Source organism: Lagenorhynchus albirostris, chromosome 3 (assembly GCF_949774975.1).
Source record: "Lagenorhynchus albirostris chromosome 3, mLagAlb1.1, whole genome shotgun sequence".
In the NCBI taxonomy this organism is placed as follows: domain Eukaryota; kingdom Metazoa; phylum Chordata; class Mammalia; order Artiodactyla; family Delphinidae; genus Lagenorhynchus; species Lagenorhynchus albirostris.
In genome coordinates, this window is record NC_083097.1 from 110,126,264 (window position 1) to 110,138,530 (window position 12,267).

General features: G+C 39.8%; 1 protein-coding gene across 1 annotated transcript in view; it reads right to left on the reverse strand.

Moving 5' to 3' along the window:
- The window catches only part of AFF4 (ALF transcription elongation factor 4), a 93,576-nt gene extending 83,368 nt beyond the window's left edge, over positions 1-10,208 (reverse strand). Inside the window, exon 1 of the mRNA XM_060143576.1 lies at positions 9,520-10,208. The gene's annotated coding sequence lies outside the window, so the exon portion shown is untranslated. The remainder of the gene's footprint in view (positions 1-9,519) is intronic.
- Positions 10,209-12,267: the final 2,059 nt, after the last annotated feature.

Below are 12,267 nucleotides of genomic sequence, written 5' to 3' on the forward strand. Positions count from 1 at the left end.
CACCCAGAAAGAAATGATCTGTTCAAAAGAGTACTTCAAGACTGCTTTCATTTATAGTACCTGAGGAAGCCAAGAGAAAATAACACACGTCAAAAGGCAAAATAAAGGCAATTTTATTACTTAAAATGCATATAGCAAATTAAACAAAAGTTAAAAAGCATTACACAGCAAAGGTTCTTTAGAGTTTACACTAAAAAGGAATTATTTCTGATTAATTTCATCTTCATCTGCATATGTGGAAGACAAGTGATAATAAAGTATCTGGGTTTCCTAAAATATATTTACTGTCTTAGAATATTACAAAAAAGGTTAGAGAGAAAACGCTAATGTACTGAATGAAGAAGGCGTATACTCAAAGCTTGTGAACTTAAATTAGCCCCTATCCTAATTACCCTGACTTCTTGTTAATAAGGTTCTATTAAAATGTAAATAAGCATATTGCTTTAAAAGGTAGTTAAGGTCATTTAAGGCTATTGCTCTTTAATCACGGAATACAAATTTATATATTAAATGAGTTATTATGGCAGAGAGAATATTTACTTTGAAAAATCAATTTATAAAGTGATAAGAGTAAACTTATTGTCAAACTATTTTCTAATTCAGACTTGTAACATATTTAAACAGAACTCAGAAGATTCTGAAGGCTTTATAACTCTGATTTTAAAATCTGTCTCTTCAGTATAGACCAATATTATATATACGGTACAACGTTAATACTGTAGTTAACCAGGGCATATGTTGTGTCACACACTGCACTAAGGCTAAGGATATAAAAATAAAAATTACCCATGATCTCCAAGATTTCGTTGCAGCTAGACCAACTACAGAAAGGTGGCAGGAGGATAGGAGGAGGGAAGGGAAGGAAGAAGAGGAAGGGAGGGAAGTTAGTTCTGAGCAGAAAGAATACCATGTGGGACAGCCCTAAAGAGAGAACATATAGCATACACCCAGGGAATAGAGACAGATCAAGAGTAGTTGGAAAATAGGATTGGGGGAGTACAAAATGAAAGGTAAGACTGTTGAAATACAGGGGATCAGACTAGACCTGTGGGTTTGTTTCTGAAATCTGAAAGACATAGGATACCTTTCCAGAGAAAATTAATATCTCCCAGATCTTGAGTGATGACCTTTTAAAAATTATAATATTAAGAATCTGGTATGGATATAAAATTACGTATGAACTCATTATGTTATATAGCTCTTATGCAACCGTAACACTAAAACAACTTTAAAAAATTAAATACAAAACAAAAATTTAAATAACACTAGTGGGACTTCCCTGGTGGTCCAGTGGCTGGGACTCCATGCTTCCACTGCAGGAGGCACGGGTTCCATCCCTGGTCAGGGAACTAGGATCCTGCATGCCACGCAGTGCAGGCAAAATAAATAAATAAATAAAATGCTAATGTAACAGATTATGTTGTTTTACATAAACTAGACCAATGATGTATTCAATCCTGGAAATATGTAGTCTCAGGTCTAGTTTTATACACACACACACACACACACACACACAATTTTTTTTTTTCGGCTGTGCCGCGTGGCTTGTGGGATCTTAGTTCACCGACAAGGGACTGAACCCGGGCCCTTGTCAGTGAGAGCGCAGAGTCCTAACCATTGGACCACCAGGGAATTCTCATAGTCCTATATTTTTAAACCACTTCTGTAATTTGACTTCAATAACAGTAGTGCATAAAATGCTTATAAATATGTAAAACTAAACAGATTTAATAACTGCAAATGTTTATTTGCTAATTTAGGGAAATACAACCTTATATATATACTACCATACCAGCTAGCGGTCCTTAAATGTCAGTTTTAAAGAGGCCAACTTGTTAACTCTGGCAATCTTTCTTGTTCATTTGTGGTTCAGTACCTTAATGAAAACTACATTAAATGTGTATCTAGTATAATCACTGCTGAAGTTTGGAATAAAACACACACACTGCAAACAAACTGTTTCACGTTGATTAATTACAAGATGGGATCTACCAGATACATCTCACAGTGAAAATATGATACTAAATACTAAGCCGGGGTTTGGCCTGCCTATACTAACATATACCATGACATGACCTAATTTAACTCACCATCTTTCCCTGTCTGAGCATCATCAGTACAATGCTTTATGAGTTGGCACAAACACAATAATAAACAAAATCTAAACACAGCAACAAACTCCCAAGGGATTACTTGGCTATAAAGCAGTCCTTTAGAAGTTACATAAAACTCATTAATGTACAAGAATGCCCAGTTAGAAAAATACTACAGAAAATACAACATTACTAAGGAGTTCTAAGAGAAGTGAATTTGCAGTTTAGAGGGGGAAAAAAATCACTTTGGTACAGGATGAAGTAGATTATAAGGAAACAAATGAGAAGAATCCAGGTAAGAAATGAAAGCCTAGATTAAGGCAGTAATAGTAGGAGTGTTGATAATGTAGATAAAGGGTTTGGAGTCAAAGATGTTAAGGAGGTAGAATCTTGGGGCCAGACAGATGTGAGATGTAAAATGGAGGAATCAAGGACAACTTGCAGGTTTCTAGAAAAAACAATGATAGTGGTACATCCTCCAAGGCAAGGAAAATAGCAGAATTTAAGGGTGAGGGGATTGAGAAGTAGCAGAATCAACACTTACAGGGACTATTTGATCATCTTCTACTCTCACCTCACTCACTCCCAGCTTTCCTCAAAATTCTCTCCCCCATTCACATAGCTGTACTAAGAGCAACCATGTTACAATGTAACCTATAGTGTGATCCTACCTGCAGGGTACAGTTGACAGATAAAGTCTGAATCCTTAACTAAAGCTAGGCCAATATGCAGACTCCACCTGTTTTATTTATATCTCTATATGTATATGTAAATGGGTATGTACACACATATGTATACACACATGTATACCCACATTTATACATACATACACACAGAGATATGTATATATACATATACATATATACACACACACACACAATCAAACAAAAAATCCCCTAACAACCACCATAGTAAATAGGACCTTGTAACTAACTGCTCAACCCTAAGGCAATCCTCATACTCAAATATCCACTAAAGGCCATTTGATCTGCTAAGACAAAAGTTGACAAACTGTTTTAAAGCCACAAAGTAAATATTTTAGGCTTCACAGGCCATAAAGTTAGGACTACTTAACTCTGCCACTGTATCAGCAAAAGCACCTACATACAATACATAAACAGATGGGTGTGTTGTCTGTGCTCTAGTAAAACTTTATTCATGGACACTGAATTTTGAGTTTCCTATAATTCTCACATACCACAAAATATTCTTGTTTTGACTTTTTCCCACCATTTAAAAAAAATGTAAAAACCATTCTTAGCTCTCAGGCCATACAAAAGCAGGCAGCATTGGGCCTACTAACCTTAGTGTGTCAACCCTTGTGCTAAGGTAACACAGAACTGCCCTCTCCTTTCTTTCAAATGTCCTCTAAGTGTCAGAAAGGGAAAATCTTTCTAGTGGACAGAATTGAAAATCTTCATTTGGCTGCCAAAGAACTCACTCCATTTGCAAGGAAGTAAGTCAACAAATGAAGCCCCATGCCATTTGCTGGTTCTATCATTTACCTTCTACTGTACCTGTCCAGCAAGATACGGTGTTAAGTTTCGGAACAATGATACCTTCCTCTTCCCTCCCCTCATAAGAGTTTTTAGCTATTTTTTTTTTCCTACCACTGTGTATCAGTTATGCTGGGGATGGTTAAATTCAGTACTTAGTCCACAATTTTCAAACATGTGACAAAGCATAGCTAGGCCTGATTAACAAAGAGCATCACCTTTAGAATCTGGACTCAGAGAACAATGACCTCTGGATGTGGTAAGTAGATATGAATTTGGGTTGTTTCCATAGAAGAGATGAGAGTGTTTGCTGGTATATAGAGATAGTGAGATTATGTTAAAGAAAATATTTAATATATATAAGAAAAGTAGGACTCTGTGTGGGTGCGCGCAATAGCCATGGAATGAATGAACTGGACAACTATGTTTTAGAGTGTCCTTTACTCCTCTTCTTTCTGGGATGTAGCCCGCTAGCCAGAGCTGTGGTCCAGAGCTGGACCTATAACCTAACGAGTCCCTTTCCTGAGATTTGAGACTGAGAATCAGGTCAGTCTCTCTGATGGCAGAAACTATAAGATTTAAAACTCAAAAGATATTAGTAAGTGTTAAAAACTGACCTGCAGCAAGAAAGAACTAACTGAACACACAAAGAGTATCTTGTGTGAAAAAAAAAAAAAAAAGAGTATCTTGTGAGACATAAAGAGATACTCTTGACCACATATGGAGTCCCTGGATCTAGCTGTTCCTGAGTTCCAGCTGTCCTCCTATGGCTTGATTGCCTTTCTGAGAATTCACAGGATACCCGTATGTTTCCAAAAAATTCTTCTTTTTGCTTCAGTTAGGTATGTGTCGCTCTCCTAACTAAAACAGAGTACCTACTGGACAATCTAAACAGGGATATTCAGTTGGATCAAAGAGTTCTGGTGAGTTTAAAACACTTAAGGATGGTAGCTACAGCAACAAAAATGGAAGAAATCACCAGGAAGAGTGAAAAGAGGTGGTCAAGGTGGAACTTCATAAATATCAATATGATTAGCAGAGAATTAAGAGTCTGCAAAGAAGCAGCTAGTAGTAAGAAAGGCAGGAAAGGGACAGTCACAAAAGTCAAGGAAAAAAAAACAGTATCAAGGAGACAATGGTTAACAATGTCAAGTATAGAAAGAGGTAAAGGAGTAAGCAATGATTATACAATTTGTCAATGTACAAGTCACAGGTGGCCCTGATAAGAGTTATTTCACTGGCATGCTAGGATGAGAAGCCAGATTGAGGGTTTAAGAATACATAGGAAGTACACAACTCTACCTATGAAGTACTATTCCCATTGAAAAAAAAAACATTCAAGCCTGAATCGGAGCAAGCTTCTAGAGGTAACTACCAATTTACAGGAAAAACTGTGGACAGAAGAACATATTACATGAAACCAAAGGGATGCAATCAGCAAAATCCAGACTGTGAGAAATCTCATAGGGCAAAAGCTTGGTTTCTTTCACAAACCAATTGTATAGGAACAAGAACAAAAAGACAGAAAGAAAAGAGGGTTGAGACACACATCAACACAATAAAATGTATGAACCTTATTTGTATCCTAATTCAGACAAACTGTTAAAACAAAACAAAAACTGTAATCGAGGAAATTTGAACACCGACCAGAATATGTGATGATATTAAGGAATTAGTGTTAATTTTTTTAGTAAAATCTTAAATTGGATTATTATTTTAATTCTTAGAGATATACAATAAAATAGTATAACAGAGTCTTTATTCTACTAGTGAGTCTTCACTGATTGTGCTCAAAGTCATCCAGCCTGCTACAGTCCCATAGTTAGCTGCATAACAAATATTAAGAGAGATACAAAGCGATACAGGGATTCAAAGGAGATAAGTCACTATTGGGGTAGGGAATCAAGCAAAACTTAAGGCAATGGTATTTGCACTGTGCCTTAAAAGATGATGAAATGTTAAGAGACAAGGAACAAGACAGGAAAAGTGATATTCCAGATGGAAGAAATGATAGCAATTGGAAAGAGGTGGGAAGGCCTATCTATGAAGAGTATTGACTCTACTCACCTTTCCATAAAACTGTCCCTACCCTAGTGATGACAAGAAAAGGAAAAGTCAAAGTGAAACATCATAACCCACTAGGCAGCTCCAAGTTGACAAAATCATGGGAGACCCATTCAGGCCCAAAGCAGACAGAGGAAGCCCAGTTCCAGAACAGATCACGACAGTATCTGGGTAGCCAAACCATACTGGCTTTCCAGAGTAATCTATTCATGTCAATCTCTGGGTGTGGGGAGTTACTGCAAGTAGGGGTGCTCTCCTTAAACCAAAGGGAAAAGTAGCAAGGTAACAGGTCAGGTTAGCTTTAAGCAATTTTTACTCACTGACTACACCTTATTTCACAATTAACTGAGACTAGCAAACACCCTCCCAGAAATCAATATAATTGTTCCAACTTTTCAGAGAAAATAAAAAAGGAAATGGGAAAACCATAATGAAGACTGGGGGTTCAAAAGCTGGAAATCCTTTACATTATACAGGAAAGTTTTATAGTAAGTTATCTGTAGAAGAGAGCTGAAATAAAAAATAAAATCTACCATATGATCCAGCAATCCCACTCTTGGGCATATATCTGGACAAAACTATAATTCAAAAAGATATATGCACCCCTATGTTCATAGCAGCACTATTCACAATAGCCAAGACATGGAAACAACCTAAATGTCCATTGACAGATGAATGGATAAAGAAGATGTGGTACATATATACAATGGAATACTACTCAGCCATAAAAAAGAACAAAATAATGCCATTTGCAGCAACATGGATGCAACTAGAGATTATCATTCTAAGTAAGGTAAGTCAGAAGGAGAAAGACAAATACCGTATGATATCACTTATATATGGAATCTAAAATATGGCACAAATGAACCTAACTACAAAACAGAAACAGACTCAAAAGACATAGAGAACAGACAGGGGGGCAGGGGATGGACTGGGAGTTTGGGGTTAGTAGATGCAAACTATTACATACAGAATGGATAAACAAGGTCACACTGCATAGCACAGGGAACTATATTCAATATCCTGGGATAAACCATAATGGAAAAGAATATAAAAAAGAATGCATATATGTATATAACTGAGTCACTTTGTTTTACAGTAGAAATTAACACAACACTGTAAATCAACTATCCTTCAATAAAAAATTTAAAAAAAGTAAAATAAAATCAAATCTAAGTTATCAATTTTTATAATACACACTGCACTTCTGGGTCACTGTCCAGGTGTGCCTTCGATATTTAAGACTACCTCTTTGGGGACTTCGCTGGTGGCGCAGTGGTTAAGAATCTGCCTGCCAATGCAGGGGACACGGGTTCAAGCCCTGGCCCAGGAAGATTCCATATGCCGTGGAGCAACTAAGCCCGTGCGCCACAACTACTGAGCCTGCACTCTAGAGCCCGCGAGCCACAGCTATTGAGCTCGCGTGCCACAACTACTGAAACCTGCGCACCTAGAGCTACAAGAGAAGCCACGGTAATGAGAAGCCTGGTACCGCAACAAAGGGTAGCCACCGCTAGCAGCAACTAGAGAAAGCCCGCGCACAGCAATGAAGGCCCAACACAGACATAAATAAATAAATAAATAAATTTATATTAAAAAAAAGACTACCTCTTTGATTTTTATGAAAAATACTATGAAGAGAAGGCCTCATACATTTTGGACTTCATTCTAAACCAGTAGGTGGCCACAAAAGAATACCTGTTTTCTTTGTTCCTCTCAGGTACACATAAAACCATGACATTTACCTTAACTCTTAAAAAAAATGTAAGATACATAATTTTAGAAGGCTTCACCTTCTGTCATCTTCTGTAGCTGATAGCTACTTTTTCCCCTACAAATAAATACTGATCACTTGCTCATACAGCTTTTTTTTTTTAAGAGTACCCTTTTGTGAAATCTTGGGTTGGATATCACATTCAAATTCAACCTAGTAATTGTATAAAATACTGGGAAGGACACAAAGAGGTATAAATATAGTTCTTGCTCTAAAGACATGACAGATCTATAAAAAAAATTACAATACAAAGCAGAATGCATCAACTGTCACAAAGGGGGTACAGTATCTCAAGAGCACAGAGAAGGGAATGTACATCATCTGACAAGAAGAAACTGAAGCTGAATGAAAATATGCTATCTTTAAGAATGCTTAATTACACAGCTTCAAAGCACTGTAGAATCACCTTTACACCTCAAAACTGTAGAGCATTTTTGAATAATCACAGCTAAGCTCTTTTTTTTTTTAAATCAAACAGTAAAAGTTTGGTCACTCACAAACATCCTATCTTGCCTCCACTTGACACAGAATTTTATTTAAAGCAAAATCTGCCTACTGTTCCAGTAGAGCTAACAAAAACCAAAGCCGTCAGCCTGCAAGCCACCACAAACTGAATGAAAATGCTGGTGTTAAAAAAAAAAAATTTTTTTTTTATTGCCTCAGGTAAGTTAATGCTAAAAGATAATTTAAAATAACTTCTTAAGATTTTTTTTTAATGTTTGGAGACTGAAGGAGGCATTGATGAATGAGTAAAATAAACCTGAGCAATTTAAAGAAGCCAGCTTTGTTAAAAACCAGATGGCCACTTGCCAACACTTCTTCATACACGTAAAACCAAAGATGATTCTAGGCAAGATTCACAGGCCACAGAGGCTCTTTATTAAATGTCAAATTAAGAAAGTTTTCATATTTCAATTTTGATAAGTTAAAGGACAGTTAAATAAAAGGAGCACTTTACAAAGCTTTGCAGAATCAATATGGAAACAAAGCTTTGCGCTTTTAACATCTGAACCCTCAAAAACAAGACATTTTAAACGTCACATTTACAAACATCCTATTCACAAGGAACTATCGCTTAGATTCTGTAAGGAAAAACAGTGGTAACTGGAAAAGGGACTGGCCTTAGTTTAAAATCTCCAACAGGCCAGCTGAAAAGAAATCGCACAATTCTTAATTGCAAGTGACCGTGAGAACCCTAAATCGAACTCTTCGTCTTAGTTTGAACTCCATACAAAAGCATTTCAGATTTGTATCTTTGTACAAATTTGCACCTTTGTATCATTCCTACAAATGATACCGTTTGTGAAAGAAAAGGCAATAAGAATACAACTCAAACTCCTATATCCCATGATCCATCCTCAAAGAGTGGAAGGAACAGCAAAGTGGAAGGAACAAAGCACTGACGTCAATTACGAGATTAACCCCGGGCACAGGCAGCTGGAGAAAAGGCCTACACATCAATATCCAAATGCAAGGTATCGGGGTAACTAGCTAACCGATTCTGAAGTTATGGGGGGGTATTCAAGTATTACACCCCCACATTCCCATTTTTAGTCAACCCCCTTCGCCAGTCGAAGGCGGAAATTTTTTTCCTTTTTTTTTTTTTTTGCGGGGGGGGGCGGGGAGGAGGAGGAGGAGGAGGAGGAGGAGGAGGAGGTGGTGGAGGAGGAGGTGGAGGAGGACGTACGCAGGATCGCGAGAAGGAAAGCGAGAACTAGTTGGGTAATGATAGCCAGAACCTAGGCCTATTTTCTCTTTAACTAGAAATAACTTGAAATTGAGAAGGGTATTAAAAAGTAACAGATCAGTCGATGGAATTTCTGAGGGAAGGAATGGATTAATGGACGAAAGGGGAAAGGAGAAACAGTGAAAAGACTGATTTCTGGTAATTTTTGTTAGGACTGGGTTAGCCTTTTTAATTAATTTGTATTTTTGAGGGTCGGGGGTGGAACGCGAAGACGAGGGAAGCCGTCTCGAGCAGCCCTAGCCCGAAGAGTCTCTCCGGGCCCCCAAACGGACCCTGTCCTCCCCTCCCCCCAGCCCCTCCCCGCGGCCGGGCCCGGCCCTCAGTCCGTCTGTCTGCTCTTCTCACCTCCAGTCCCGGCTCCGCTAGGCCCGAACCATTTCCCGGCTGCGGCAGAGGCGGCGCCGGGCCTGCACCTTCACCGGACGCGCATTCGAACCCGCTCGGGGGGCGGCGACAAACTGACAAGGGCGAGGAGCTCCGGGCGGCGGCAGGGGTTCGGCAGGTCTCGAAAAGCGCAGGCGGCGGCGGTGGCGACGCACCTCACACAGCACAGGCGGAGGTTCCGCCCCGCTCCATGACTGTCGAGCCCAGACCGGGACGGCTGGCTGAGGAGGCAGGGGCGGGCTGACGAGGACCTGGCACAGGGATCCCCCGCCCCGTCCGCTGGCGGCGGCAGCGACGGCGCTCGACTCCCGCAACCAGGACAGTGACTGACGCAGCGGCCGCGCCACCCATGTGACCAGGCCCGGGCGGGGACGAGGCGTCACGTGGCGACGCCGCGCCCCTCCCCGTCAGAAAAGCGGAGGGTTGCGGATCCTACAGCGCCGGGAGGTGACGCTGGAGGTGGTGACGTGCTCCGACGACGCCGGGCTGGCCGGGTACTGGCCCAGGTGGCCTAGGTCCGAGCCCCTGAGCCCGGCGGCCGCGTCTGACAGGGAGGGACCGGCAGGATCGGGCCTCCACACTTCGCGCGCGCACGCTTCACGCGCGCACACTTCGGCGCGCACACCCTCCAGCGCGTAGCCGCTAGCGAGGTTCAGAAGGGCGGGGCCGGGTGGAGCCGGATCTATTAGTTCTGGGGCTCAGGAGGTCAGGCAGTCCGGCCCTCCTGAGGGTGTGGTCGAAGCTCGCAGGCCCGTGGTGCGGTGCTGCCGTCGAAGACCGGAGTCAGTGCGGCGGCCCTCGACAGGTCCGGCCGGAAAAGGAAGTCCGCTGGGAATTTCTCTGCAGGAGGCCGCCTAGAACCTCGCTTGAACTTCTCAGACGAAGCCAAGCCAGCCCTTTTTCTTGATCATCTAAACATCTTCTACTGTTAATACTTCTTTTCAAGATATCATTCCGAACACTTTTCTTCAGTTCTTAACATCCTGCCAGTCAGGGCAAACTATAATTTAATTGAGAGTAAAGCCATAGTTATAGATTAGACAGGATTTTCAAAGGGTCTCATAAAACCCAGTACGGTAACTGTCCAGAGAAACTACTTTGGGTTCATTTTTTTGGAAAACACTTTATAATTTCCTGTTTCTTATCTGTTTTCTTTCCATGAAGGAGCCTCATGAAGGTGTTTTTTTCACTCTCTACTAATTTTGAAGCAAGCATTTAAAAGATTTTTTAAAATAAAATTCAAGGATTTTGAGGAACTTTATGATAAACTATACAGAGTGTGCATATGAAAATGTTTTTATTAGCCCTAAAAGCTGGTAATTCATCAGCAGCAATAGTAGTATAATATTTTTCTTTTTAAAATTCTGAAGTGACCACATATTCTTTTAAGCTAAACTCTATATAGATTTTTATCTATCTATATAAATTAGGAAATGATTTCATGCAAAACTCAAAATGAACTGTGACAAAATATAGTGAAAAATAATTGGCAGTCCCATCCCTGCCCTTCAACTACTCCAGTTCCGGAGGCAATCACTTAACATTTTCTAATGTAGCCTTCCCAAGATATGTTGTAAATATATATTAAAATACACTTATATGTACCTCTTTTTATGCAAAAGATAACGTACTATATACACTGTTAAGTTCCTTCCTTTTTCACTTAAAATATCCTGGATATCTTTCCATATCACTGTGTAAAGAACTGTCTCATTCTTCCTAGGGGCAGTATAATATTCCATTGTATGCAAATATCTATTTCAACCAATCTCCTACAGGTGGACATTTAGGTTGTTGCCAAGCCATTACTAAATTACAAACTAAGCCGCAACTAATAGTCTCATAAAATGGATAAGTATACCAATAACTCATTAGACTGCAATCTTTAAATCAAAAGGTATTTTCAGTTTGGATAGAGATTGCCAAATTGTCCTCCGTAGATGTAATGCCAATTTCACGTGTTATCTTTTGTATTCTGCCTTGGAAGATTTACAAGCCTGTATAGGAAGGGAGGGAAGATGGAGACTGACAACAAGAAAGATTATCATTTTACACAATTAAAGAAGTATTAAAACATTGAAGATATGTCATAAACTTTACAAGAATATTCCTTTACTTATTCTGGTGTAGATGTTACTTGGCTAACCAAAAGATAATATGCTTTTGGTTCCATAAATTATCACAATAATTTTTCAATATAAATGAGACCTTACTTAAAAACCAAAAGAGGGGACTTCCCTGGTGGCACAGTGGTTAAAAATCCGCCTGCCAGTGCAGGGGACACGGGTTCGATCCCTGGTCTGGGAAAATCCCACATGCGGAGCAAATAAGCCTGTGTGCTACAACTCCTGAGCCTGCGCTCTAGAGCCCACGAGCCACAGCTACTAAAGCCCATGTGCCTAGAGCCTGTGCTCCACAACTAGAGAAACCACCGCATTGAGAAGCCCACGCACCACAACTACTGAGTGCCTGTGCGCAACAACGAAGACCCAACGCAGCCAAAAAAAAAAACGAAAAACAAAAGGGGGCCTGGGTTGGAAAAAATAGACTTTCCTTTGGAATTATTCTGCAAATAGGAATTTCTTTCCCTTTTAGCAATGAGAGAAAAAATTCCTAATTATATATTTCTCAACTCGTAACATTTTAATACTCTGTCATTTTATTTAATCAGATGCATCCATTTTAACAAAGTGACTTTTCTGTCTCTAA